The sequence below is a fragment of the Vulpes lagopus genome, chromosome 15, assembly GCF_018345385.1.
Source record: "Vulpes lagopus strain Blue_001 chromosome 15, ASM1834538v1, whole genome shotgun sequence".
NCBI classification, from domain to species: Eukaryota; Metazoa; Chordata; class Mammalia; order Carnivora; family Canidae; genus Vulpes; species Vulpes lagopus.
The window spans coordinates 40,122,501-40,149,110 of NC_054838.1; positions in this window are offsets into that span (position 1 = coordinate 40,122,501).

The window sequence follows — 26,610 nt, forward strand, 5'->3', positions numbered from 1 at the left end:
AGTGGCCCTTTATACTCACAGGCTCCATTATTTCCATTCCTAAGCATCCATTTATGTGCTTTCTGGTACTAAATATTAGCATTTTCTAGAAGATATATACATGGAATTATGCATCTCTATTTTATCTGGCTTCTTTAACTCAGCATAGTTATTTTCAGATTCTTTAATACCATAGCATATAGTCTTTTTTATTTTCTTTCTCAGTCCCTCTGATGCTGGCTTGCCAATCTTGGTCCACCCACATTCCAGAAGGATGTTTCCTCCTTTCCTTCTTGACTGTGGGCAGAATTTGGCACAGGCATCCAGTGAACTTTTCTACAATGAAGTAGACTCTAACGTGCCTCAATGGTGTCTGATGCCCAGTCTTGCAGGAGGGCCCCTGTCCTGTGTTATCCCTTTGTTGTTTGCTCTCCCTCTCAGTCCTAGGGAGTTCTTTTGAATTTTCTTTACATCTTTATAGTTATTACAATATTAGAGTAAATACTTATTTATATTAAGCTTTCCTTATTCAAATTACTCTGAAGGTTATTTCTCCAAATTTTTTAGAGTTTCCACAAATGCGAGTTTTGTTTGTTTGCTCAGTTTCCCCATGAATCCATGTTAACTCCCATTGCCTGAAAAACAAATACCCCCAACTGTCAAGGATTCACTACCTCTGCAGCAAATTGTAAAATTCACAATTGTGTTTCTCCTGGAACCACTAACTCTGCTCATAGTATCTAGAGGCTTGTTAATAGTTTTACATAAAACAACAACAACAACAACAACAGAAAAGAGAATGTTGCTGTTAGCCAAACTGACACAGAGACAACATAAGATAGAAAGTATAGTCCTTGACCTCAGACTGCAGTCCCAAACTACAGTTTACAGGACACTAACTTTGGGAGAGGGTTTAGGAATGGCACTTCTACTTAGTAGGCTTGTTCTACTTGTACTTCACTTGTTCTTCCTGGAGCTTTTCACACTTTTCCTGAGTAGGGGAGCATTTTCCTCAAGGAATGAGGAAACCTTTTACTTCTTATTCCCTCATGAGATTCCCCTTCCCAATCCCTTTTTCCCCAAAGTCTCAGGACTCTAATTCACTTTGACCCTCTAATCAGTTCCAGACATTCAGTTGTTTGTTTCCTGATCAGAAAGGGAACTTCAGATTTCTGCTAGAGAAAGAGAGCATCATGATCCTGAAAGAAAATAACTCTAACTTTTCGCATCTGGGTTGAATTAAACAACTCCTGAATATTATTATGCTGAAAAGGCTTCAAATTGCTCCTTCCACACTGTATCTCTGCGGGCTGTCTATGTGCTGTTCCCTTAAGGGCAGACATTCAGCTTCCTATCACCCTTCCAGCTCTCTGAGAGCCTAGCCCTTGATGTTTAAATTCCAGGTTTTAAAATCCTGCTGGTTCATATTTTTTCTTTGCTATTAATACTATGTCAAATGGCTCCTTCTTTAAAAATCTCATGGCTTATGACAAGTCTCTGAAATAAGTGTCTGGCAAAAGTCAATAAGAGGAGTAAGCTGTGTGTTATCTCTGAGTAGGAGAGTAACTCCTTCACTGTTAGTGAAGAAGCGTGCTTCCCCTCATTGCTGATGGTCAGTGGAACTTGCACTTCATTCCCCTTGATGGCTCTGCTGGGCTCACTTTCTATGAACAGTAGGTCTCCCTTCCAGTCTAGGGGAGATAGGGGTTGGCCTGGGTGCCATCTACACCAGACTAGGGGGTGAGGAAACATCAAGTCTGGATTGCCTTCTTCTGCTGAGTAGGATGTTGACCTGCTGCTATGCTGTTCCTTCAGATCTGGATTTCCTAACCAGTTATATATATATATATATTTTACATTTTGTGTTTTTTCTCTGTTTTCATCTTGATTAATTACAAGCTTCATTTAAGTATATATCAGAGATGATCAGAGAGAGATGGGCCTATACCACTACATCTGGAATGAAAATTCTGATTTATTTTATCATGCTACCAAAAAAACAAACAAACAAACAAACAAACAACAGACAAAGGCAGCTGAAAAGAAAAAAAGGATGAAAGAAAGCTAAAGACTGCCATCCTTTGTCAATATAGAGGCAAATATTTTTTAACAAAATATCAACAAATAAACTTCAACACCATATTAAAAAACTATATGCCATAAACAAAGGGGATTTATTCCAGGATTCAAGACTGGTTCAACATTTCTAAGTCAATTAGTGTGATCCATAATAACAAGCTAAAGAATAAAAATTATGTGATCACATGAACTGACACAGAAAAAACACCTTGCAAAATTCAATACTTGTTAATGATGAAAAACCCTTAGAGGACTAGGAATAAAGATGGAACTTCCTCAACTTAATAACAAACATGAACAAAAAGCCTAGAGCTAACATCAAACGTAATGGTGAAACACAGGATTTGTTTCCCTAATATTGGGAATAAGGCTAAGATTTCCATTCTCATTACTACTATTTAACAAGCACTGGAAGGAAATAAGAGGCATGTAGACCAGAAAAGAATAAATAAAACAATACTCATTTGCATAAGACATGACCTAAATAGAAAATCCTAGAGAGCCTTCTCCCAAATTCTGGAAATGAAGTGAGTTCAGCAAGGACTCATAATACAATGGCGACATACAAAAATTATTTGTTATTTCTGCACAGTAGAACTTAACATTAGAAACTAAAATAAAAAGATACAGTGCCATTCAAAATCTCTCAAAAACAATGAAATACTTAGATGCAAACTTAACAAAATATGCATAGGGTTAATATGCTGAAAATTACAGAACACTGATGGAAACAAAAATGCTCTAAATAAATTGATATACTGTATACATGGACTCAGTATCTTGTGACCTCTTGCCAAATTTATAACCCGGTAATATTTTTGTTGATATAGGCAGTATTATTCTAAAATTTGTATCAAGGGATCCCTGGGTGGCGCAGCGGTTTGGCGCCTGCCTTTGGCCCAGGGCGCGATCCTGGAGACCCGGGATCGAATCCCACGTCGGGCTCCGGTGCATGGAGCCTGCTTCTCCCTCTGTCTATGTCTCTGCCTCTCTCTCTCTCTCTGTGACTATCATAAATAAATTTTAAAAAATTAAAAAAATAAAATAAAAAATAAAATAAAATAAAATTTGTATCAAGTTAGAAAAGGTAAACAATCTAGAAAAAAATAGTAAAGTAGGAGGAATCGTATCCAATTTCAAGACTTCTTGTACAGCTAGCCATCAAGACTGTGTGGTATTGTTATAGGATAGACCTATAGATCAACAGAACCAACCGAAAACACATATATAGGCCCACACAAGTGGAGCCACCTTTCTTTATCTTTTTATAAAAAAGGTGCAAAAACAATTTAATGGAGAAAAGATAACTTTTCAACTAATGGCGCTAGAGAAGCTAGACATACAAGAGTAAAGAAAAAGTACTTTGACCCAAACCTCACACCTGACTCAAAAATTTACTCAACATGGGTCACTTTGGGGTCTAGTTGGATGCAGATATAAGTCAGTGTCACCCATAAAAACACATAGTAAAAATAGTGACTGGGAATGTGATTCCACTACTGTTGTAGTTTAGTTTAGATGTATAGGATAGTATGTGTTAGTACACTGTACTGGCATCGATTTTTTAAAGTGATGCTGATTCATGACTGCTTAAATTAGTCAATAATTTGTTTCAGCTATGACAAACTACTTACTTCTCACTTTTTCTATTAATAAAATTATCTGTCTACAATAATGCAAATTATTTTGTAAACAAAATAAATGCTAGCAATTATTATTTTTTACTTGTCTCATATTATAAACTCTTGGAGGACTTAAACGGTATTGTTCACATTTCTGTATTTCCACTGCCTGGTTTAATGCCTGGTACATAGTATCCAATCAATAAATATTGGGTTGACTAGATCTTTTCATTAACATTAATTCATGTTCCAATATGTAAGTTTTCTCATTTTATTTTGCTACCAAGAAATGTTGATTTAGTTTATATGATTGGTTTTTTTTTTCTGTGTTTATAAATGAGATAATCTCTTTAATAATGTTCTAAGCAAGTGTCTCTGGCTTGCACAGTTAGTTATTATTATCCACATGTCCTATTGATCACATTAAATAAAAGGGTTACAACAAAGGAAGGTATAGAAAAGGCATTTCACAATTTTACTAATCAGTGAGAAACAATTATTTTCATTATTAACAGTTGTTGAAATAAATTTTTTGCACTTTCAATTTCCATTAAATTAGTTGTTATAAGCTAAGTAAACTAAATATAAACTAACAGGAAAACATTTTCATGAATTCAATAAATAATTTTTTTATATAAGGTATTTTTTCTTCATAAACTTGAACTAAAAATAGGAACAATATTATATAACCAATTAAAAATGAAGGCACTTGGAAATTCAGGGTAGTGATTTTCCCAAAGAATAATATATTTGAATGACACAAATCTCATTAACTCAAATCTAAATCTTCCAGCTTCAATATAACAAAAGATTTTGATAAAACCCATTTTCATTGTTCATTCTTTTGAATGATTTCTTCCCTTTGTATGGAAAAGATACTAGTTTAGCAAAGCTAATCAATATGGGCCTTTTAAGCAAATGAAGTAGAAGAACAGTTAAGAATTCCAGATACAAATTTAAATTAGAGAATGTGGTGGGGAGGAAAACAGTGTGAACAGGGGTATTACTATTTGTAGAGGGTTTTAAATTTTTTTAATTTATTTTTTATTATTTTTTTAAGATTTTATTTATTTATTCATGAGAGACACAGACAGAGGGAGAAGCAGGCTCCTTGCAGGGATCCTGATGTGGGACTCCATCCTGGGACCCAGATCACGCCCTGAGCCAAAAGCAGATGCTCAACCGCTGAGCCACCCAGGCCTCTCTGTAGAAGGTTTCTTTTAAACATTATACTTATTTATTTGACAGAGAGGGAGAGAGAGAAAGAGCACAAGCATGGAGAGCAGCAGGCAGAGGGAGAAGCAGAGCTCCCTTCCCCACTGAGCAGGAAGCCTGATGCAGGGCTCCATCCCAGGATTCTGGGATCATGACCTGCCAAAGGAAATTGCTTAACTAACTGAGCCACCCAGGTGTCCTGAAAAAAAATTTTCTTTAGTCTTAAAACAAATACCATTGTAAATAGTGTTTCTAATCCCTACTTTTTTTTTTCTGAATGATAGGATACACTAGTTTGTTTAAAAGATAAAACCACATTAATGAAATAAGGTTACATAAGTTATTTCCTTAAAATCATTTTAAAATTATTTCTTGGAAGTAAAACCAGTTTAAAATTGCCACTATAGTTCATGCATTTAATGATCCAACAAATAAATGTAGTTGGTGAAACACTGCATCATTTTTCTATTGGAATAATCACCATCACTTATGTTATTAGTTCTCTACCTGCCACCTGTGTTGTGTAAAATGCTGGGAAATCAGATCCTGAAGCCTTATTTATATAGCTCTTAGCACACATTCAGTAATATCAACACAACTCATTCAATCACAGTTACACTGTGATTACAGGTGGAGCTGGCCTTTTTATATACTAATTTTGTGTTAGGGATGTAGTTCTGAGATCTTCCTACTGGTAAGTCATAATCTATACATCAGAATATTCTGCTTTGTGGTTTCCTCTGAAGATAGTTTTTCCATTCACTAGACTCATGATACAAGACTGTGTTATAAGTAGTGAATCAAGACAATAATGCAGAGATATGATATATTAGGGATATTAGAAAACTAAATAGAGAGTTCATCAGAGAATGAACAGACAGTGGAAAGTGAGTCTCAGGAAAAGTGATGAAGAGAAGAAATAATGAGGCAATAGCCAACAAGAAGATTATGATTCTGTCCTTCCTTGTCCTCAGATCCCAGAGACGGGTACCTTACCTCTGCTACTCGTGTAATTTAAAAGCCTCTAGCGTGTTGGGCTAGAAAATCACAGGGTACTGCTCAGACATTGCCTTTTGGATGACAGGAGATGAAGAGATCACAAGTCAAATCCAAGAATGTGGAAGAAACAGCAAAAGGAAAGGAAAACTCACAGCTGGAACTAAAAGGGAATTCCTGACTGCTTTCTGAATACAGTCTATGCAGTAAGCTCTCAGGAAATTCCACAAGGCTGAAAAGTGAAGAAATTGAACCCTAAAGTTCTGATTTTTATCCTCCCTTCCCCCTACCCAAGAAACTATTCAGTGTGTATGGGTTGTTTGAATGACTTTTCATACTTAAGTCATTCTGGCATTTTTAATGCCTATATATAGCCTAAAGACTCACTGTGTGATATTTATACACTTAAAAAACTTTGTGACAAGAACACCTATTTTATAAGCACATTAATATTTAATTATTTATATCTGTATATTATCTTGTGTCCAGTGACATTAGGAACATATTTCTAGTACATAAAAGAAACATATTACACATGTTAACTAAATAAAATCTAAAATAAAAAAAGAAACATATCAGAGTAGTGATGTTTAAACACCTACGAATATGACCTTCAGCCTGACACAAAAAAAATGGAAAGCTATTCCATGTTGGAAGAATTAATTCCGGAATTGGAAGAATCAACACTGTTAAAAAGTCCTGACTACTCAAGGCAACCTACTAATTCAATGATATTCCTATCAAAATTGCAACAGCATCTTTCACATAACTCGATGATTCTAAAACTTGTGTGAAACACAAAAGATCCCAAATAGCCAAAGCAATCTTGTGAAAGAACAAAGCAGGAGGTATCACAATCCCACATTGTGAACTATACTACAAAGCTATAGTAATCAAAACAGTACATTACTGACACAAAAACAGACACATAGATCCATGGAACAGAATAGAGAGCCCAAAATAAATCCATACTTACATGGTCAATTAACAATGACAAAAAAGGCAAGAATATACAATGGGAAATAGATAGTCTCTTGAATAAATGGTGCTGGGAAAACTGAACAGCCATGCAAAAGAATAAAACTGTACCATTTTTTATAACTTATATAAACTCAAAATGGATTAAAGACCTAGATGTGAGACCTAAAACCATAAAAAAAAAACCAGGCAGTAATCTCCTTGATATTTGCTTTAGTAACATTTTTCTAGATTTATCTCCTCAGGCAAGGGGGAAAAAAAGCTAAAATAAACTCTTGGCACTACACCAAAAACAAGCAAGCAAGCGAACAAACAAACAAAAAAGTCATTTTGCATAGCAAAGGAAACCATCAAGAAAACAAAAAGGCAACCTACTGAATGGGAGAAGACATTTGCAAATGATTTGTCCAATAAAGAGTTAATAGCCAAAATATATAAAGAATGTACACGGCTTAATACCAAAGGGGGGGAAATAATCTGATTAAAAATGGGCAGAGGGCCTGAATAGACACTTTTCCAAGGAAGACATACAGTCAACAGACACATGAAAAGATGCTTAATAGCATTAATGATTAGGGAAAGGCAAATCAAAACCACAATGAGATATCATCTTATACCTGTCAGAAGGCTAGAATCTAAAATATGAATAATGGTAAATGTTGGTGAAAATGTGAAGAAAAAGAAACCCTTGTGCACTGTTGGTGGGAATGTAAATTGGTGCAGCCACTGTGCAAAACAGTATAGAGATTTCTCAAAAAAATTAAAAATAGAAATACCATACTATGTAGTAATTCTATTACTGGATATTTACCATACACACAGTGGACTATCACTCAGCCATAACAAAGAATGAACTCTTGCCATTTGCCACACCATGAGTAGACCTAGAGGGTATTATACTAAGGCTAAGGGAAATAAGTCATAAGGGAAAGAAAATACCATATGATATCACTTATATGTAGAATCTAAGAAACAAAACAAAAGCAGAAACAGACACATAAATACAGAGAACAAATCAATGGTTGCCAGAGGGGAGGTTGGGCAAAATGGGTGAAGGAGAGTGGGGGAAAAAAAGGCTTTCAATTATGGGATGCACACATCACAGGAATAGAAGGTACAGCACAGGGAATACAGTTAATGGTATTGCAATAACGCTGTGTGGGGACTGATGGTAGTGACACTTAGGGTGAGCACAGCATAACATATAGATCTGTCTAATCACTATGTTGTATGCTTGAGACTAATGTGACATTGTATGTCAACTATACTTCAATCTTTTAGAAAAAGAATATTAGCTTCAGGAAATTGTGAACAGAAATTTGCCATAGTATCATAAAGTGAAACCAACAGAAGAAATCAGCTTTATAAAGTTTTTGAGGTTTGCTAAAAATCAACAACGGTGTGTTACACACTTGTGCTCCTCAAATCTAAGATGTAGAGAAAAACCTAATGCCTTATGGTTGTACTTTATACCTATAAGTAGGAAGAAAAGATCCATTGCAGATCATGGATCCATTAGGAAAAGAAAAAAAAAAAACATAGCTGGGGACTATAACCACAGGAAAATGAATTAACATGATGTGCTGAATATTTGTCAGGTTCTGTACTTTTAGCTCCTCCTATATGTAAGTAAAGGGAAGCTTCAGTAATATAAAACTTCTAGACTTTTACAGTTACCTATTTTCAAGTTTAGAAAAAACACAATAATCTGCTTTGTGACTATATTCATTCTTTCAACTTTTAAAGTAGGGCCTTTAAAGAAAGGGCAGAGAATTGAGATGATAAAGAATGGAAGCAACAACAAAGACAAGATGAAAGTGATAGGAAGGAAAGGCAAAGGCTCACAGACACAGAAAGAAAGAAACCAAGAGAAAGGCCCATAGGAAAAACAAGCAGAAAGATTTCCAGCTGACCTACGCAGTCAGTTGTAGCCGTTTATAAACACTGCTGCTTGTTAGTCACAAGATTATGCTGCGGCTCTTATAGCTATATTTACAACTGGAACATCTATGTCTTGCCACTTGTCTCAGCTGCTGGTTGAAATTAAGTAGCAGTTTATTCTGGCATAAATGGTGAATCGAGCTATGTCTGGAATTTGCAAATAGGTCTTTCCTCTTTGGGACTTCTATACACTCTCATCCCAGCAGCACCACCCTCCCTACCACGCCACACAAAGTATGTCAGAGATGGCAAAGTCTTTAAGGACTGTTTGCCTATAAATCCTTCTTTGTTCTTTTCTTAGTAGAGTTTTACAAATGTGAATGCTTGACGGTATAACCCATATAAACCCGAAAGCTCGGAACCCTCACAGAAAAGTAGTCAAGATTAAGTGTTCAGGTAGAACCTGGGTTATTATTGGCTGTATAGGGACTGGTTATCAGGTAATGAAGTGCTTAATCTACAATTACCTAAACCATTTGGAGGCACATGGTAAATGTGAGTTGCTGAAGCTATCATAATTGTTTTCTAGCTTCAGCTTACCATTTTTATGAAAATAAAGAATACAGATTTAGTACAATTTGGAGGCAACAGTTTTATCAGTGGACTCTAACTACTATACTAATCGTCTAGACTTGTGCTCATAGCTAGCAATACTTACATCGATTCTGGTTAATTATTATTAGATGCGAATTTTTTTTAAAGTCTTGCTTAAAGAGTTCTTGGTTCATGTGCATCATATTATTAACTTTTGGGTGACTTGTTTTTCCACCTCTTATTCTTCTTTAAAGATACATGCACATAGGCATGTATCTTTGGGAAATTATCTCCATATTTTACAGTATAATACTATACCTTTAAAGGAAAGTTTAGAAGAGCTAGTGTAAAAATAGTGTATGGATAAAAATACCTCAGCTTTGCCACTATACTAGGTCATTATTAGGGTTAATTATATTTTAACAGAAGAAGAGTTTCTTCAGTGATTATATTTCATTGTTTAACCAGATTCATTAACAGAGATGCATAGAAACATGAATTCAGAGTAAATTTTACAGTTCTTCTCTATTACTTAATTTTGTCAGCTAAAGGTGCAATTCTTATTCATTTTTACTGCTTTATTAAACCGCAAGAGTTTCTAGAGATGTTTCATCTCTAACAGATGCTAAGAAATTGTTCACATGGAAACATAATATAGCACATACTAAAATCCTAAAGTTCATTAGCATTTTCTTCAGGTAAATTTCACTGACTGAAACTGGTTGAGAATATTATATGATTCATGATACATCAATCATGATATATGATTTGTACGCATGTGTTGATTCTTTTTCTAAAAGACAGATGTTTATATTCTTTTTGGGACAAGACTGAAATTTTAGATCAACAAGAGTAAAATGAATGACTTTTCCAGAAAATGAGGAGAACAGAAGGAGAAATAGGAGAAAGGGGGGGGGGGAGAGAAAGTGATGAAGAGAAGAGGAAGTAAATGGAGGAAAATAAAGAGAGGTGAGGAAGGTGGGAAAAGGGCAAGGGAAGAGAGGAAGAAAAGGAAAAGGAGGTTGGGCAAGAGGGAGAGAAAGGAGGGGGGACAGGGAAGAAGGAGAAAAGAATTAACAGCAGAAAAAAGGGAAAGGGTAAACAATAAGGAAAGAGAAAGAGGAGGAGGAAGAAGACAAGGCCAGGGAAGTAGACACCCTTAGGCTTGGCTGAGGGTTCTAAGGGGAAGGATGATACTGCCAGAATTGTCACTCTGGACTCTCAATCCAATAACTTTTCTTTTTTAACCATAAAAAAAGATGAATAGGGGAAAAAAGCAAGGTATAGGTTTTCAAGGCAACACTCCAAAAACTGCCAAACTGTGTTTGAGTTACTTCTATGTTGAATTAAGTGTATAGAAAATATTTACTGGTAGTGAATATGCATTTGTTTCTCTCTTTGCTCTTTTACTTTGCTAGATTTTTTCACTATCTTGGCTAGCAGATAAATTCCACTTTCCCAAACCTCAATTTCTTACACAACAGACTGCTGGTGAGTTATAGAATATTCTGTCCAGACACTAATAATACTATCATCCAGGAAGAGAACTTTGGAAGGCTAGAGAAACCTTCAATGCAAAGACAAGGGCTATTGCTATGGACTGCCAGGGCACTCAAATACCAAGTCACTGTTTTTCTCCTTTAGCTTATTGAGGCTTTGATTATATTCAATATTACGAACATAGATACAAAGATGCACAAAACATAACCCATTTTCCCTACCAGGAATTATCCCTTACTAACTATACATGGGACAAAGTATAGGTGATTCATTAACGTCTGAGTCTTTCGTTAACGTCTGAGTTAGTATTCCAATACAAAGCAGGTTGAATTAAAGTCTACAGATAAAACCAGAGGCCACAGTAGAGCCTGTTACTTCTATGTACATCTAAATCTTAGAATTTGCATACTTTGGTCAGTAGCATGAGGAAGAAAGTTGAAAACCAGGTGGGTTGTGGCATGGGGATTTCAATAAGCAAGGTCTGGAATAATTCATATTTAGGTATAAGAAATCAAGGGAGGGATGATAGGCCCTGTGGGTGCAAAAGAGGGCACAGACCCAGAGTACTTATCCAGATCTATCAAGTAGAGTAAGATGAGCATTAATAAGAATAGAAGATGGGTTTCTGTTTCTAAGGCATAAGAATTTCATCCACTAGAAATGATAGCCCAGTGAATGTCTGGAGCATTATTAATAAAACAGGGGACCTGGAAATGAGGTAACCAGAATCTAATTTAGCATGGAAAAATTGAGCTAATAGTTCCCCCATTTCCACATTCTAATGAAGTTGGGACTTCTGAGACTCCCCATGTTGTACTGAACTAGGCTGGATCTGAGGCAAAACTTTAAGGTGTCTCTGGCCCCTGACTTTTGGTTACTTTAACCCAGAGACAGAAAACTGAACTGATGGTTGCTCTGGAAACTTACTACCCCACTGTGAGCTTAAACTGGAATTTGCTATGACAGGGTGATAGGGAATGGTTCCAAATTATTTTAATTGCTACTTTTGAAAAGAAGAATATGTGACACAGAGTCATAGCAAGCACTTATATATCATCTAACAGAACCATCATAAACAATTGGAAAAATATAAGAAATATAAAGGACTTAAGCCCCTTTGTTCATTACTCAAAGCAGTATTAAACAACATTTAAATATAACAACACTTGTTTTTAGTTTTTGGCTTTTGATAATTATTTTTTATGCATTCAAGCAGATCTAGCTCACCTCAAATTTTTTGGAGACATGCCCATGGGGTTTTAATCACACATGAGAAACTGCTTCAAGGGGCAAAGGTGTTCTCACCCATTTCCTCACCTCTCTGGGACAGCCATATTGCAACTTTGATGTCCAAACAAACTCCATTACCTCAGCCAGAGAGTATAATGTGCCAGCCCCTCTCTGTTCTTTAGTAGCAACAATTGTCAAGCTGTTCAACAATTTTTGAATGATTATTTTAAAAAACATTTTTAGCTGTCCATGTTATATTCATTACAGTAATATGAATTTTACTTTTTTGAGAAAGGTTACCACAGATCTTGGGAGAACTTACATAATATAAACAGTCATAGTTTCCCTGAGAGAGAAGAATATTGTTAAATGTATGTATATATATAAAAAGGTTTCAGGCCCCAAAAGGAAAATTCAGCCAAATATTCCTCTGATCATGAGCTTAAATGACTTAGAGCACAGCAGAACAATGATATCCAGGATTCTATTAGTAATAGAGCAAAGCCAGTACTCTTGAGTTCTGCAAGTGCTGTTTTACCATTTACAAAATTTTGCTAATTAGATTTAGATAGAATTTATGTATGATGTGTCAGCATGAATTGTTTATATTATAGTTAGGTTTTATTTGTATTCAAACCAAATCCTGGGGCTGTTCACACTCAAAATGTTACCTATGTATTATTTGGGGGGGTTCTTCTGAAAATATATTTATTCCAAGGGGCAACGTTAGGATCAGAATCTTTATCCTCTTCCATATCCTCAAACTAAGTCAACATAAACAAACATGTTAGAATACTGAGAGAAATACTTCAGAAACTATATTATGTCTACTGTTTTTTTTTCTTACTTTTTAGAGAATTTTCTGTTTACAGTTATGTACAGGGCAGGAAATTCCATCTATCCTATGGGATTTCACCACTTGTGTTTGTATTTTGAGCACAAACAGGAAGTACTATATAGAGACTTTATCTGCAAAATAAAATTCTTTCCCTCAAATTCAAACTTCCAACCCACTTAAGAAAGGAATATAATGCAAAGTGAGGAGTAGCCTGATGCCAAGTTCAGAAAAGTAAAAAGAGAAAGAGAATTGTGGGTAACCTCAGAGAAAAGGCAGAAAAATTAAGATGTAAAGAACAGGTAATTGATCAAAGAGAGAAAGCTTAAAGTTTTTCCTGCTACTTTTTCCAAACTTTCCAAGATCATTGTTCCCCATTAAAATACAGGTGTGTAGGGATCCCTGGGTGGCGCAGCGGTTTGGCGCCTGCCTTTGGCCCAGGGCGCAATCCTGGAGACCTGGGATCGAATCCCACGTCAGGCTCCCGGTGTATGGAGCCTGCTTCTCCCTCTGCCTGTGTCTCTGCCTCTCTCTCTGTATGACTATCATAAATAAATAAAAAAAAAATTAAAAAAAAATAAATAAAATACAGGTGTGTAATCATAAAAAAAATATTGAGTTCCCTAACATTATTTTAAATAGGATATTAATCTTATATTTATTTAAAGTAGTTTTAGGTTTCCAACAAAATTGAGAGGAAAGTACAGAAATGCCTTGCCTTACATCACTAAACAGAATGGTACATTTTTTTTTTTTATCAAGAATGGATGTACACTGACATATCATAATCCCCCAAAGTCTACAGTTTACCTTAAAATTCACTTAGATGTTATACATATTATAAGTTTAGACCAATTATACATATAAAGACAGGAAACCATCATGATGATATCATATAGAGGATTTTCACTGCCCTAAAAAAAAATGTGTGCTCTGCCCATTCATCTCTCCCCGCCTACCCCTATCAATCACTATCTTTTTACTGTTGCCATAGTTTTACCCTTTTCCAGAATGTCATATAGTTGGAATCATACAGTATGCAACCTTCTCAGATTGACTTCTTTCACTTAATAATATAAAGTTAGGGTCATGAGAGACTCCTAACTCTGGGAAAAGAACAAGGGGTGGTGGAAAGGGAGGTGGGTGGGGGTGACTGGATGACGGGCACTGAGGGGGGCACTTGATGGAATGAGCACTGGGTGTTATGCTATATGTTGGCAAATTGAACTCCAATAAAAAAAATGGTTCCTTTAAAAAAAATAATAAATAAACTTAGGGGCAGCCCAGCGGTTTAGCGCCGCCTTCAGCCCAGGGCGATCTTGGAGACCTGGGATCAAGTCCCACGTCAGGCTCCTTGCATGGAGCCTGCTTCTCCCTCTGCCTGTGTCTCTGCCTCTCTCTTTCTCTCTGTCTGTCTGTCTCTCTCTCTCTGTCTCTCATGAATAAATAAATAAATAAATACAATTTAAAAAATAATGTGTGTTCTAACTTAAAAAAATAATATAAACTTAGGATTCCTCTATGTCTTTTCTTGGCTCAATACTGTTTTGTTTTTTTTTAGTGGAGAATGATATTGTCTGGATGTATCATAGTTTATGTATATAATCAACCTAAAGATGGACATCTTAGCTGTTTCCAAGTTATGAATAAAGGCACAATAAACATCCTTGTGCAGGATTTGTGTGGACATTAAGTTTTTAAATCCTTTGGGTAAATACTAAGGAACGCAGTTGCTGAATAGCTTAGTAAGAAACCGCCAAACTGTCAGCCAAGGTACCTGAATCTTTTTTGCACTACCACCAGCAATAGATGAGCATTCTTATTGCTGTACATCCTTGTCAGCACTTGGTGTTGCCAGTGTTCAGATTTTGGCTACTTGGATAGGTGTAAATTGGTATCTTGTTGTTTTTCTAATATAATTTTAATGTGGGCTTCATCTCTGGTCCTTCTGCAAATTTCCTGCCAAAGTTGCTTATGAATAATTGCATGAAAATATCATTCCATATTAATAATCATTGGTCTTAATTAGTCCCCTTGAAGAAAGGGTTAAACTTCACAGATTCCACTGAGAGAATGAAAATAGAACAAGAAAATTCTCAACATGTATTATTTATAGTGAGATTTTGGTCATAATAGAGCTTTGTACACAGGATGGATATACAATTAATAATTGATAAAGAATGACTATAACTTGATTATGCAGTATGCAAAGAGGTCATCTCCTGGACTTTCTATATTATTATTAGAATTTAATGATTCATGATCATGAATGATTTTGAAATTCTTATATAGTTATATAGTAGATACTATTTGCAGTGTGGCTTTGCAGCCCCTCCATCAAAGATGGAATCTTTTCCTCACCTCCATTGAATTTGGGCATCTTAGGAATTTTTACTGGCTAATAGAAAGTATCAGAAAAAATGATGTGGCAATCTCAAGCCTCAAGAGTTTATGTGTTTGATTTTTTTTTCTTAGATCCATATGACCACCAGGTAAATAAGTCTAGGTTAGCCTGCTGGTGGATGAAAGACTACATAGCACAGAACTAATTCTTCACCCAGGTGAAGCTATCTTAGAGCAGTGAATCCCCTGTCAACTAACCAGCTGACTGTAGACCCACCAGCAAGACTAGTCATGATCAGGTAAACCTGAAACAGACCAACTACCCAACTGACTACTTTTGTGAACTAAAGCTAAATAAATGCTTATTGTTTAAACCATTGAGGGGAGTGGGGGAGATGGTCATGTTTTAATGAAGCAATTGATAATATAGCATTAGAAGGCTTAGCTTATGAATCAAATTTAGGATAATTCTTCCCTACTACCCTCATGCCAAAAGAGAAAGCCTTAAGTCCATATACAAGGTACTGGCATAGATGAGGTTTGTTGCTGGCATTCACTATCCCAAGTACACCTCTTCAGCAAGTGTTCATCTTTACTAGATGCTAGAGATAAAACACTTAACTATTCAGATGAAAATATCTACCCTAGATATATAAGTAAAAGATCATAGAAAGTGATTAAGGGATAAGAAAAAAAAATAAAGAGAGTGTAATAGGAAAAAAAAAAGATGTTGCACTTTTGGATAGAGCTATTTGGAAAGACCTCACTATGCTGGTGATATATGATAAACATTCCCAAAAGAAGAGAGAGTAAAACATCAGAATATCTGAGGAAAGAATATCCCATATACAGGCAAAGTCTGTGTAAGGGGTAAGGTAGGAAGATGCCCAGTGTACTGGAGCAACTGAAAAGAGGCCAGGGAGAAACAATGGGGAGAGTAATAGGGAATGGAGTCAGAAAAACAGCTGGAAACAGAAAATAAAAAGGGTTTTCAGGCCATTCTAAGATCGGGCTTTTATTCTTTATTTATTACACAAAAAAACACTAGAGAATTTTTAGCAAAATAGTGGCAGGATTTGGCTTTCATTTAAATAGTATCATTTTGGCTTCTGAATTGAAAATATACTTGAGAGGCAAGGACAAAAGCAGGAAGATAAAACAGGTGTCTGTATTAATAATCCAGGTGAGACATGGTGACTTGGGCCAGGATCACATCAGTAAAAAAAAAAAAAAAAAAAAAAAATGGTCAGATTATAATTACATTTAACAGGGCTGAGGGATGTGTGATAAATTCAATAGGTGGTATGAGGGAAGAAAGGTCTTTGGCTTGAATAAGAACTTACTAGCATATTATTCTCAAATGACATGAGTTTATAACGTGAACAAACCAATGTCAAATCATAAAAATAGCCTTGATTTTGTCTACCATAGGTAGAGCTGCTATTCTGTTGTTTGATATGGCAGGTGTTTTTCAGAATATTAGTCTTTAGGTGTAGCTGAAAGGTAGAAGATTTATAAAGGGAGAAGATGAATCTCCATCTCTTCCCCACCCCCATGAGGGTTCAGTGACTGTAAACTGTTAATAATTCATTTTGATCATTTGAGATACTTTACATTTGAAGCCTGCATATAATGTACTGATTAAATCACATTATGCGTAGCTGGATGAATATATTATTAAACAAATTACCCCTTTCCATAACCATGAACTGTGCATCTGTAGCAAATGGTTGAACATTTTAATAAGGAAGAGTGTAATTATATTACGGTCATTGCTTTTTGCAGGTTTATTGGCCACATTTTGGAGGTGAATATCTTCCAATGAAGATATTTATTGTAAAGGAAGGATTTTCAAGTTCTAGTCAGTACTCGTAACTCACTGAAAATATCCCTGCTTGGAGAATAAGGGAGCACGGGGGAGGAACTTTTGGAGAAATTATTGAATTTAAAAGCAATAAATCACCAATTGGTCTTTTTTTTTCCCCCAGGAATCACTCCTTGCTGCTGTTTATCTGCCTAGCTACCTACTTAATTTACACTGAACGTAAAACAATGCAAAGTAAATAAACAGAACAATAATAAAATCCTCTATCTTTTTATTGTTAGATGAAAAGAAAATATTTCAGCAAGTGGAAGACTCACTTGCAATGTACCAACTCAATCCTGATCCAAGAGGAGGGCTCCAAATGAGAGTACTAATTAAGAAAAATTCAAAGGAACTTTTTTCTAATAAGTGAAAAAATAATTTTGACCGTCCAAAGTCTATGACCTCACTACAATTAATAATCAGCCCAAAACAAGTGTGAATTAAAGAGATTAAGTTGTGTTTCAAAAATAATTAGAAGATAAAACATAAGGAATTGCATGCTGCCAAGATGTTTGGGTTTTGTCAATGAAGAGTTTAATGACAGTTCTTCAGTAATGCACTCAACTCTCAGAAAATGGCAGTTATAAGAAGGGAATGCATTTTCTGGTTTATAGGAAAAAAAGGAAGAAAGTCTTATTAAACATTAAATCTGCATTTGAATAACTGGCCAAGGATATTGTAAAGTAAAAAAAAAAATCAGTGAAGATAATAAAATTTTGTTTATTCATTTATTCAAACATTTTATTTAAAACTAGGATAACTGAACTAATTTTCTCAACTTCTTTTCCCTGAAGAGCGTGAAACAACTTTTGTCATCTTAGGATGGATATAGAGCAGTGGCTGGTTCTCAGATTGGACTGAATTTTACAATCACTACATTTACTTCATATTATATCCATTCTCAGAACCCACTCCAGAATAGTTAACTAGAATCTATATGTGATGGAACTTGGGCATTAATGTGTAAAAGTTCCATGAGTGATTCTAATGTGTCACTATATTTGGGAAATAGGAAAATTCTGCTCAAAATAGCTCCACATATACAAAAATTGGACAACCACTCAGCCTAACAAGCTTCACATTTAAAATTTACAGAGAAGGTTTGAATCCTAGTCATGATGACATATTTGCAGATTTCTTTAAATTTGAAAAGCCTTTCTCTAACATTTAGCAGAGTTCAAGAGTTAAAAGAAATTAATCTTGATTGGAGTTAGATTTTGTGGGTATGATAATTAATTTTACGTGTCAACTTGACTGAGCCATGGGGTATCCATAGTCTAGTCAAACATCATTCTGACTGATTCTGTGAGGATGTTTATGTTTATGGATGATATTGCCATTTAAATCAGTAGACTGAGTAATGCACATTGTTCTCCCTAATGTATTTACCTCATTCAACCTATTAAGGCCCAAACACAACAAAAAGGCTGCCTCTTCCCTGACTAGGAGAAAATTCCTCCTGTCTCAAAGCCTTCAGATGGGGACATCAATTATTTTCCCTTTAGGCTTAAAACTGAAGTACTGTCTCTTCCTGGGCTTTGTTTTTTGTTTTTTTTTTTTTTTTTTTTAATTTTTATTTATTTATGACAGTCACAGAGAGAGAGAGAGAGGCAGAGACACAGGCAGAGGGAGAAGCAGGCTCCATGCACCGGGAGCCCGACGTGGGATTCGATCCCGGGTCTCCAGGATCACGCCCTGGGCCAAAGGCAGGCGCCAAACCGCTGCGCCACCCAGGGATCCCTCTTCCTGGGCTTTGAATCTGCTGATCTTCAGCTTTGAACTATAGAACCAGTTCTCCAATTCTCATTCCTTTGGACTTCAACTGGAATTGAACCATTGACTTTCCTGGGTGTCCAGTTTGCTGACTCACCCTGAAGATCTTGGGACTTGTCAGCCTCCATTATCCTGTAAGCCAATTCCTTAGAATAAATATTTCTATAAATGCACATATTCAGAAATGGGTAAAGAAGAAGGAAGTAACTAGTATATATGCCAAGAAACAAGATCTATTAATACATAATGTAGACAGGTAGATGTATGGATTGATAGGAGATAAAGGTATATAGATGCATGTCACATATGCACATCTATAAATTGAGAGAGTAGAGATTATTTTTGCTTTTTTACCTCTCTGATTTCCCTAATATGCATTTAATCTTAGTATTTAAGTTATAAGATGTCAGGAGGGCATGACTGCTAGAAGAGGAAACCATCCAAAGATAAATAAACTGGATTTTGGGGTATCATGTTTGGGGACTGCCAGAGTGTTTGTGATTATATAAAATCAGGGATTCTTGTGTCATGTCAAAAAGAAGCATGACTTTGCTATTGCCTTTTTGGGAAAATACATATGGTTAAAGAGGTATATGTAGGTATCAGGTTGAAAAGGGATAAGTTGAGCTGGATTGTCTATTGTCAACTTCATTATATTGGGTGCTACACTTCTCAGACTTTCTTTTGTTCTATCATTTCAAGTTGGAGTTGGCAAAAGATGTAGTTGTGTGAGTTTTGCCAGGTATAATGTAAACAGCATTTTTACTTTTAGAACTTTGTTAGAGGCAGTAAGATTCAAAATTCAAAGTTTCCAGAGGATTCCAGTTTTTCCCTGCTTTTGCCCTCTCCACAATCATCTCTCCTTTGTGAGTTCCAGCCTTGCTTAACCACAGTGACCTTAGACCCCCACCACACACATAGCTGAAAACTCAAATGTAGTATCCATGTAGAGCCAAATGCCTGCCATCAACATCAACCTACCTTCATGGTCCCACTCTAGCAAGGAATGCACCCATTCTTCCAAATTTTCTTGCTCATATGTGCCAAAATTGGTTAGTGATTTTTTTTCCTGATTCTTCAACAATTATTTTTATGGCTTTATTTCCCTATTTCTTCCTATAATTGTTTAACTTCTAGTTTCTGTGAAAAATTCCATATTCCAAACTCATAGTAATACTGGTTCAATCCTGACACATGGAGAGAACAAATAGACTTGAACTCCAAACTCTGTGGAAATGAAGATTAAGAACGTTAAAAAAGGATATTGGACTTAAGGAAAAAACACTACACAATTAATCAAATAGACATGATTGATAAAAATCTTTAATTAACTCCAATTGAAGCAGAAGAATATGGCATAGAAAATATGAACAAAGCTGAACACTATAATGAACTTGGAAAATATCTCGAGATGGGGCTTACATTTTACTCCATCTAATTCAATGCTATTCAAACTTAAAGATGACAGTGTTTAGGAAAACTTTTCAATTACTATCTAACAAGTTACATGGACACAATTCTGAAAGAATCTGTTTAGTGTTTCTTAATTTGTCTTTAATCCTGAATATATTGCTTCAAAAAGTATTACTGTTGAACTCTTGACAATATGTGAAAAAAATGAGTTTATTGAATTAAAACTTTGATATATGCAGTGTTTTAATATTTACACATAACTATTACGAATTTAAAGAACATTGGGTCAATATTTTATTAACAATACTGGGACATTCTGTTTAGCTGTGACTTAGTATTTTTAACTAAGTTGAGCAGCACAAAAACTTTTTTCCTTCTTTTTTTTCTTTCATTTGTAATGGTTAGGTCTAGAGTTCTGATAGCAGTTTTCAAATTTTGTCATGGGCTATTCATTTGGTAGCGTAAAGAAAGAGTCCCCAAGACCATGAAAGGTAGGAAAAGATATTATTAGAAAGGCTTCTGAGGGTTCAAAAATCAAGAAGATATAATGTTTTCTTTTCAGGAACTGAGACTATACAGGGAAAGATATACAAATATGAATAACTGAGACAATTGCTCTAAAATACCCAGATGAATCTTCACACATAAATAAATCAAATAAATCCAGAATTTTTTAAAAAAGAATAAACGTATCAAAAACTACTTAACCCAACAGCTTTTCTGTGGCCAGTATGAAACCAAATTTGCAGATTTTTTGTTTCTATCTGGATATTCTTAGGTCTCACTTAAATTACTCAGCCATAATCTCCATATCTCATTGCAATGATCATTTTTAAGTGATATTTGCTTTTCTGCTTCTCTTATCTTGCTGGACAAGGAGAGGGAAACCAATATGAGGAAACTTTTCATATCAGCTTGATGCTGTTCATATTAATTATTTATTAAAAGTTGAGTTCAACTTTAGGGAGCTGCTTCAATAATTAATAGTTTAACAGCAGTAGACTATACTAGAAACCAGTAACAAGACTTTTCAAATCACCCAGGAGTGAAGAGGATTTTGAATGGCTAAAACCCATACAAAGAATGGGATTTTGGTTATTAGCCATTCCAGTTCTGCTTTAGAACATAACTAGTCTCAGAAAAAGTATATTGCTTAAAGTATACAGAGTTATCATGAACATTGTCCCTGAAATATTCTTTATACACATTCAAAGCACACATTACAATGTTCTTTCTGCATTTGAATGTCTACTACCAACCTACCCATGTGCAATACAGGTTTTTAATAAAGAATACTAAAATAGATTTATCAAATAAATTTTTGCATATAGAGATGTCAGTGGAAAATAGTTTTCATTAAGTTTCAATAAACCCATTTAAGAGGATAAAGTTAAAAGCAAACATTCTTTGTACAGTAGTTCCCATTCCTAATATGTGTTTCCCAAAATAGCACCATCTTACTAATGAGCATGAATGGTATTTTGTGATCTGACAGTAAGCTGGAGCGAAAATACACTCATAAAGCATGTTGATTTTTCAACAAAAAATGTAGCCTCTGGAAATAAAAATATATCTAAGTTGTTTGCCTCCAAGGAGATAGAGGAGTAAGTGGTAAGTTTCAAAGAAGGTACTAAAGTTCTAAAATGCAGCAATGAAATCCTGATGAGAAGTCAGGGAAAGTTTCCCAGAATAGAGTGACACTTATAGATGCCTGTGGCACAGAGACAAGGAAGTATAGCATTTCAGGAAGAGAAGATGTATAAAAACGTGTGACAGAGATTATTAAAGGTCCTCCAGTATCCATTCCCACTTCTTTCTTTTAAAAATTGTTCTCCAGGGATCCCTGGGTGGCGCAGCGGTTTAGCGCCTGCCTTTGGCCCAGGGCGTGATCCTGGAGACCCGGGATCGAATCCCACATCGGGCTCCCGGTGCATGGAGCCTGCTTCTCCCTCTGCCTCTGTCTCTGCCTCTCTCTCTCTCTATGTGACTATCATAAATAAATAAAAATTAAAAAAAAAAAAAATAAAAATTGTTCTCCAATTATTTTTCCTCTTTTAGCAGCCACATAACATCTGTGGCTTCAAAAGTCCTTTTTGTTGTTTTTCTCCAATATTTTTATCTGGCTAGAGGTGGCCATGTCACTATGTTTAAGACATTAGGAAATAAGGAGAAGTTATGTTTGCATCTTCCAGTTCATACCCTTTTTAAAATAAAGCTACTTATTCTTTACTTCTCTCTCCTCCTTTCTATACTGAAATGCAGAAAAGGTGACACAAAGTTAGCCTGAACCAAGAAAAATGAGAGTTTTACCTTGGGAAACAATGGGACATCCTAACAGAGGAGACCTGGTCCCTGCCCATTCTGGATTATCTGCCTCAATTCATACTGTCATGTGAGAGAGAAGTAAAATTTTACCTCATGAGAGCTGTTGTACTTACCATTCTTCCTGTAATGGTAGCTTAGTCTAGACTCTAGTCAATATATTTCAAAAGAATGCTTGTGGTACATTCAAAAAGGCTTGAGACTCAAATATAAAGAAGACAGTATATGCTACATTTGGTTTATCCATCAGCTGATGAACACTTGGGGTATTTCCACCTTTTGGCTGTTGTGAATAGTCCTGCTATGATTCTCTGTGTACATGTATTTGTTTGAATACATACTTTTAATCATTTGGAGTATCTACCTAGGAGTGAAATTGCTGGGTCAAATGGTCATTCTATATTTAACTTGTTGAGATACCATCAAATGATTTTCCATAGTAGTTGCACCATTTCACACTCTCATCAGCAATGTAAAAGAGTTTCAATGTCTCCACATCTTTGCCAACATTATTTTCCTTTTAAAAAAAAATTCAGGGACGTCTAGGTGCTCAGTGGTTAAACGCCTGCCTTCAGCTCAGGTTGTGATCCTGGGATCCTGGGATTGAGTCCTGCATCAGGCTCCCCACAGGGAGCTTGCTTCTCCCTCTGCCTATGTTTCCACCTATCTCTGTGTGTCTCTCATGAATAAATAAACAAAATCTTAAAAAGAATAAATGAATGTCAGCCTACCTAGTGAGTATGAGGTGATATTGTGATTTTTATTTTGCATTATCTTAATAATTGTGTGAGCATCTTTTCATATGTTTGTTCATTAATTTGTACATTTTCTTTGCAGAAATGTTTATTCAAGACCTTTGCACAATTTTTAATTGTTGTTTAATTTGGTTGTTGTGAGAATTCTTTACATTATTCAGTGACTAGACCCTTACCAGCTATATGATTTGAAAACTGTTTATCTCATTCCATGGGTTGCCTTTTTGCCCTTTTGATAGTATCTTTCGATGAACCAAAATTTTTAACTTTGATGAACTCCAAATTATTTCTTCTTCAATGTGTTGCTATGTTTTTGATGTTATATCTAAGAAACCATTGCTAAATCCAATGTTATTAAGTTTACCCGTATGGTTTTTTTCTAAGAGTTTTATGATCTTAGCTTTTTAAAAAAATATTTTATTTATTCATGAGAGACACACACAGAGAGAGGCAGAGACATAGGTAGAGAGAGAAGCAGGCTCCATGCAGAGAGCCTGATATGGGACTCGATCCAGGACTACAGGATCACACCCTGGGCCAAAGGCAGGTGCTCAACCGCTGAGCCACCCAGGCATCCCAAATCTTAACTTTTATATTTAGGACTATTTTTTTTTTCTATTTTGAGGTAGTTTCTTTATATGGTGTAAGGGAAAGATCCAGCTTCATTGTTTTCCTGTGGTTATCCCTTCTCCCAATACAACTTGTTAAAATACCTTCCTCCACTGAAAGGTCTTGGTACCCTTGTCTGAATCAGTTGGCAATAGTTGCATAAATTTATGTCTGGACTCTAAATTCTATTCCATTGTTGTGTATGTTCATCCTTATGATTATACTATACTTTTTGATTACCAGAACTTTGTAGTAAATTTCCAAATTGGGAAGCATGAGTCCTTCAACATTGTTGTTGTTGTGGATATCCTTTTTTCCCTAACATTGTTTTGACTTCAGGTCAGGGTATCTTGCAATTCCCTATTAACTTTAGTATTGAGCTTCTTATTTCTGGAAAAAAAAAGGCTATTGGGATTTTGATAGGTTTAGTACTGAATCTGAAGATCACTTTGGGGAGTATTGCCATCTTTATAATAAGTCTTCCTGTTCATGAGCACAGAATACCTTTCCATTCATTCAGATCTTTAATTTTTGTAGTTTTCAGTGTATAAGTCTTGCATCTCCTTGGCTAAATTTATGTTTTAATACTATACTAAATGGAATTGTTTTCTTAGTTTGCTTTTTGGGTTAGTCATTGGTAGTATATAGACATACAATTTATTTTTCTATGCTAATATGAATCCTGAAACTACAGAATTCATGTATGAGCTCTAATATTATGTGTGTGTGTGTTATTTAGAGTTTTCTACATATAAGATCCTGTCATTGAAGAGAGATCACTTTGCCTCTTTCTTTCCTCGTTAAATGCCTTTTGTTTTCTTGCCTAAATGTTCTCAATAAAACTTCTAGTACAACTCCAAATAAAAATGGCAGGAGCAAGCATTTGCCATCCTTTACTTATTCCTGATCTAAGGAATAAAGTTTCAGTCAGAGTATCTGGGTGCCTCCCTTGGTTAAGCATCTGCCTTCAACTCAGGTCATGATCCCAGGGTCCTGGGATTGAGTCTCCGGTTGGGCTTCCTGCTCAGGGAGGAGTCGGCTTCTCCCTCTGCCCCTCCCTCCCGTCATGCATGGGCTTACATGCATGTGCATGCTGGCGTGCACAAAATTAAATACAATCTTTAAAAAAAAAGTTTTCAGTCTTTTGCCACTGAGTGTTATGAGTTAAATTATGTCCCCTAAAACAAAACAAAACAACAGTATGCTTGGGTTCTGACACCCAGCACCTTTCCTAATTTGGAAATACGGTTGTTGCAGAAATAATTAGTTAGGATATTGTCATACTACAGTAGGGTAGCTCCCTAACCAAATACAACAATATTTCATCAGAAGAGGATCATTTAAAGAAGGACACTCAGGGAGAACACCATGTGATGACAAAGGCAGAAATTGGCAGAGCTGCAAGCCAAAGTAGGCCAAGGATTGACAACCACCATCAGAAGCTAGAAAAAGGCAAAAAAAGGATTGTACTCAGAATCTTAGAATATAGCCTTGCTGACACCTTAATTTTGGACTTTTAGCTTCCAGAGCTATGGAAGAATCAGTTTCTCTCATTTTAAACCATCCAGATTGTGGTACTTTCTTATAGCAGCCTTGGAAATTTGTACACATATGATGCCAGCTGTGGGGTTTTTATATATGGGCTTTAGCCAGTAGAGAAAGTTCCCGCTATTCTTAGTTAAGTGTTTTTATCACGAGGTTAGCTGAATATTGCCTAGGGCTTTTCTGCAAAATTTGATATGACTTTTTTCCCCCTTCATTCTATTAATGTGACTTTCCTATGTTGAATCATGTTTGCTTTCATGCCCTTCTTGGTCATGGTATCACTTTAATATGCTGCTGGACTCAACTAGTGTTTTGTTGGAGATTTTTTTGCATCTGTATTACTGAGGAAGACTATTCTATCATTTTCTTGTGATGTCTTTATCTGGCTTTGGAACCAGACTGGTTCTAACTATGTGAGTTAGAACTCACATAGAATGAGTTAGGAAGTATTCCATTCTCTTCAACTTTTTTGGAAGAGATTGAGAAGGAGCAATGCTAATTATTTAAATATTTGATGGAATGTGACCTATTTATTGAGCTAAAGCTTCTGATAACAGGTTCATTCATTTGTTCATTCATTCTTTCTTTCTTTTTGTAAGTCTATTTAGATTTTATATTTTTATTGAATCAAATTTTCATAGGTTGTGTGTGTGTTGTTAATTTCATCAGAGGTAACTTGCTGGCATACACTTGGTCATAGTCTCTTATAATCCTTTTAGTTCCATAAAATCAATAGTAATATTCCTACTTTAAATTCCAAGTTTAATAATTTAAACTTTCTTTTGTTAGTCTAGCTAAAATTGTATCAATTTTATCTTAACAAAGGACTATATTTTAGTTCTCATTAAATTCTCTGTTGTTTTGTCTATTTTCCATTTCATTTATCTTCATTCTTGTATTTATCATTTCATTCCTATTACTAGTTTTGAGTTTTCTGTCTTTATAATTCCTAAAGGTATGAAGTTTGGTTACTGATTTTTTTTTTAACATAGGCATTTATAGCTACAAATTTCTCTCCAAGGTCTGCTTTCACTGTATCTCATAAATTTTGCTATGTTATCATTTTCATTTGTT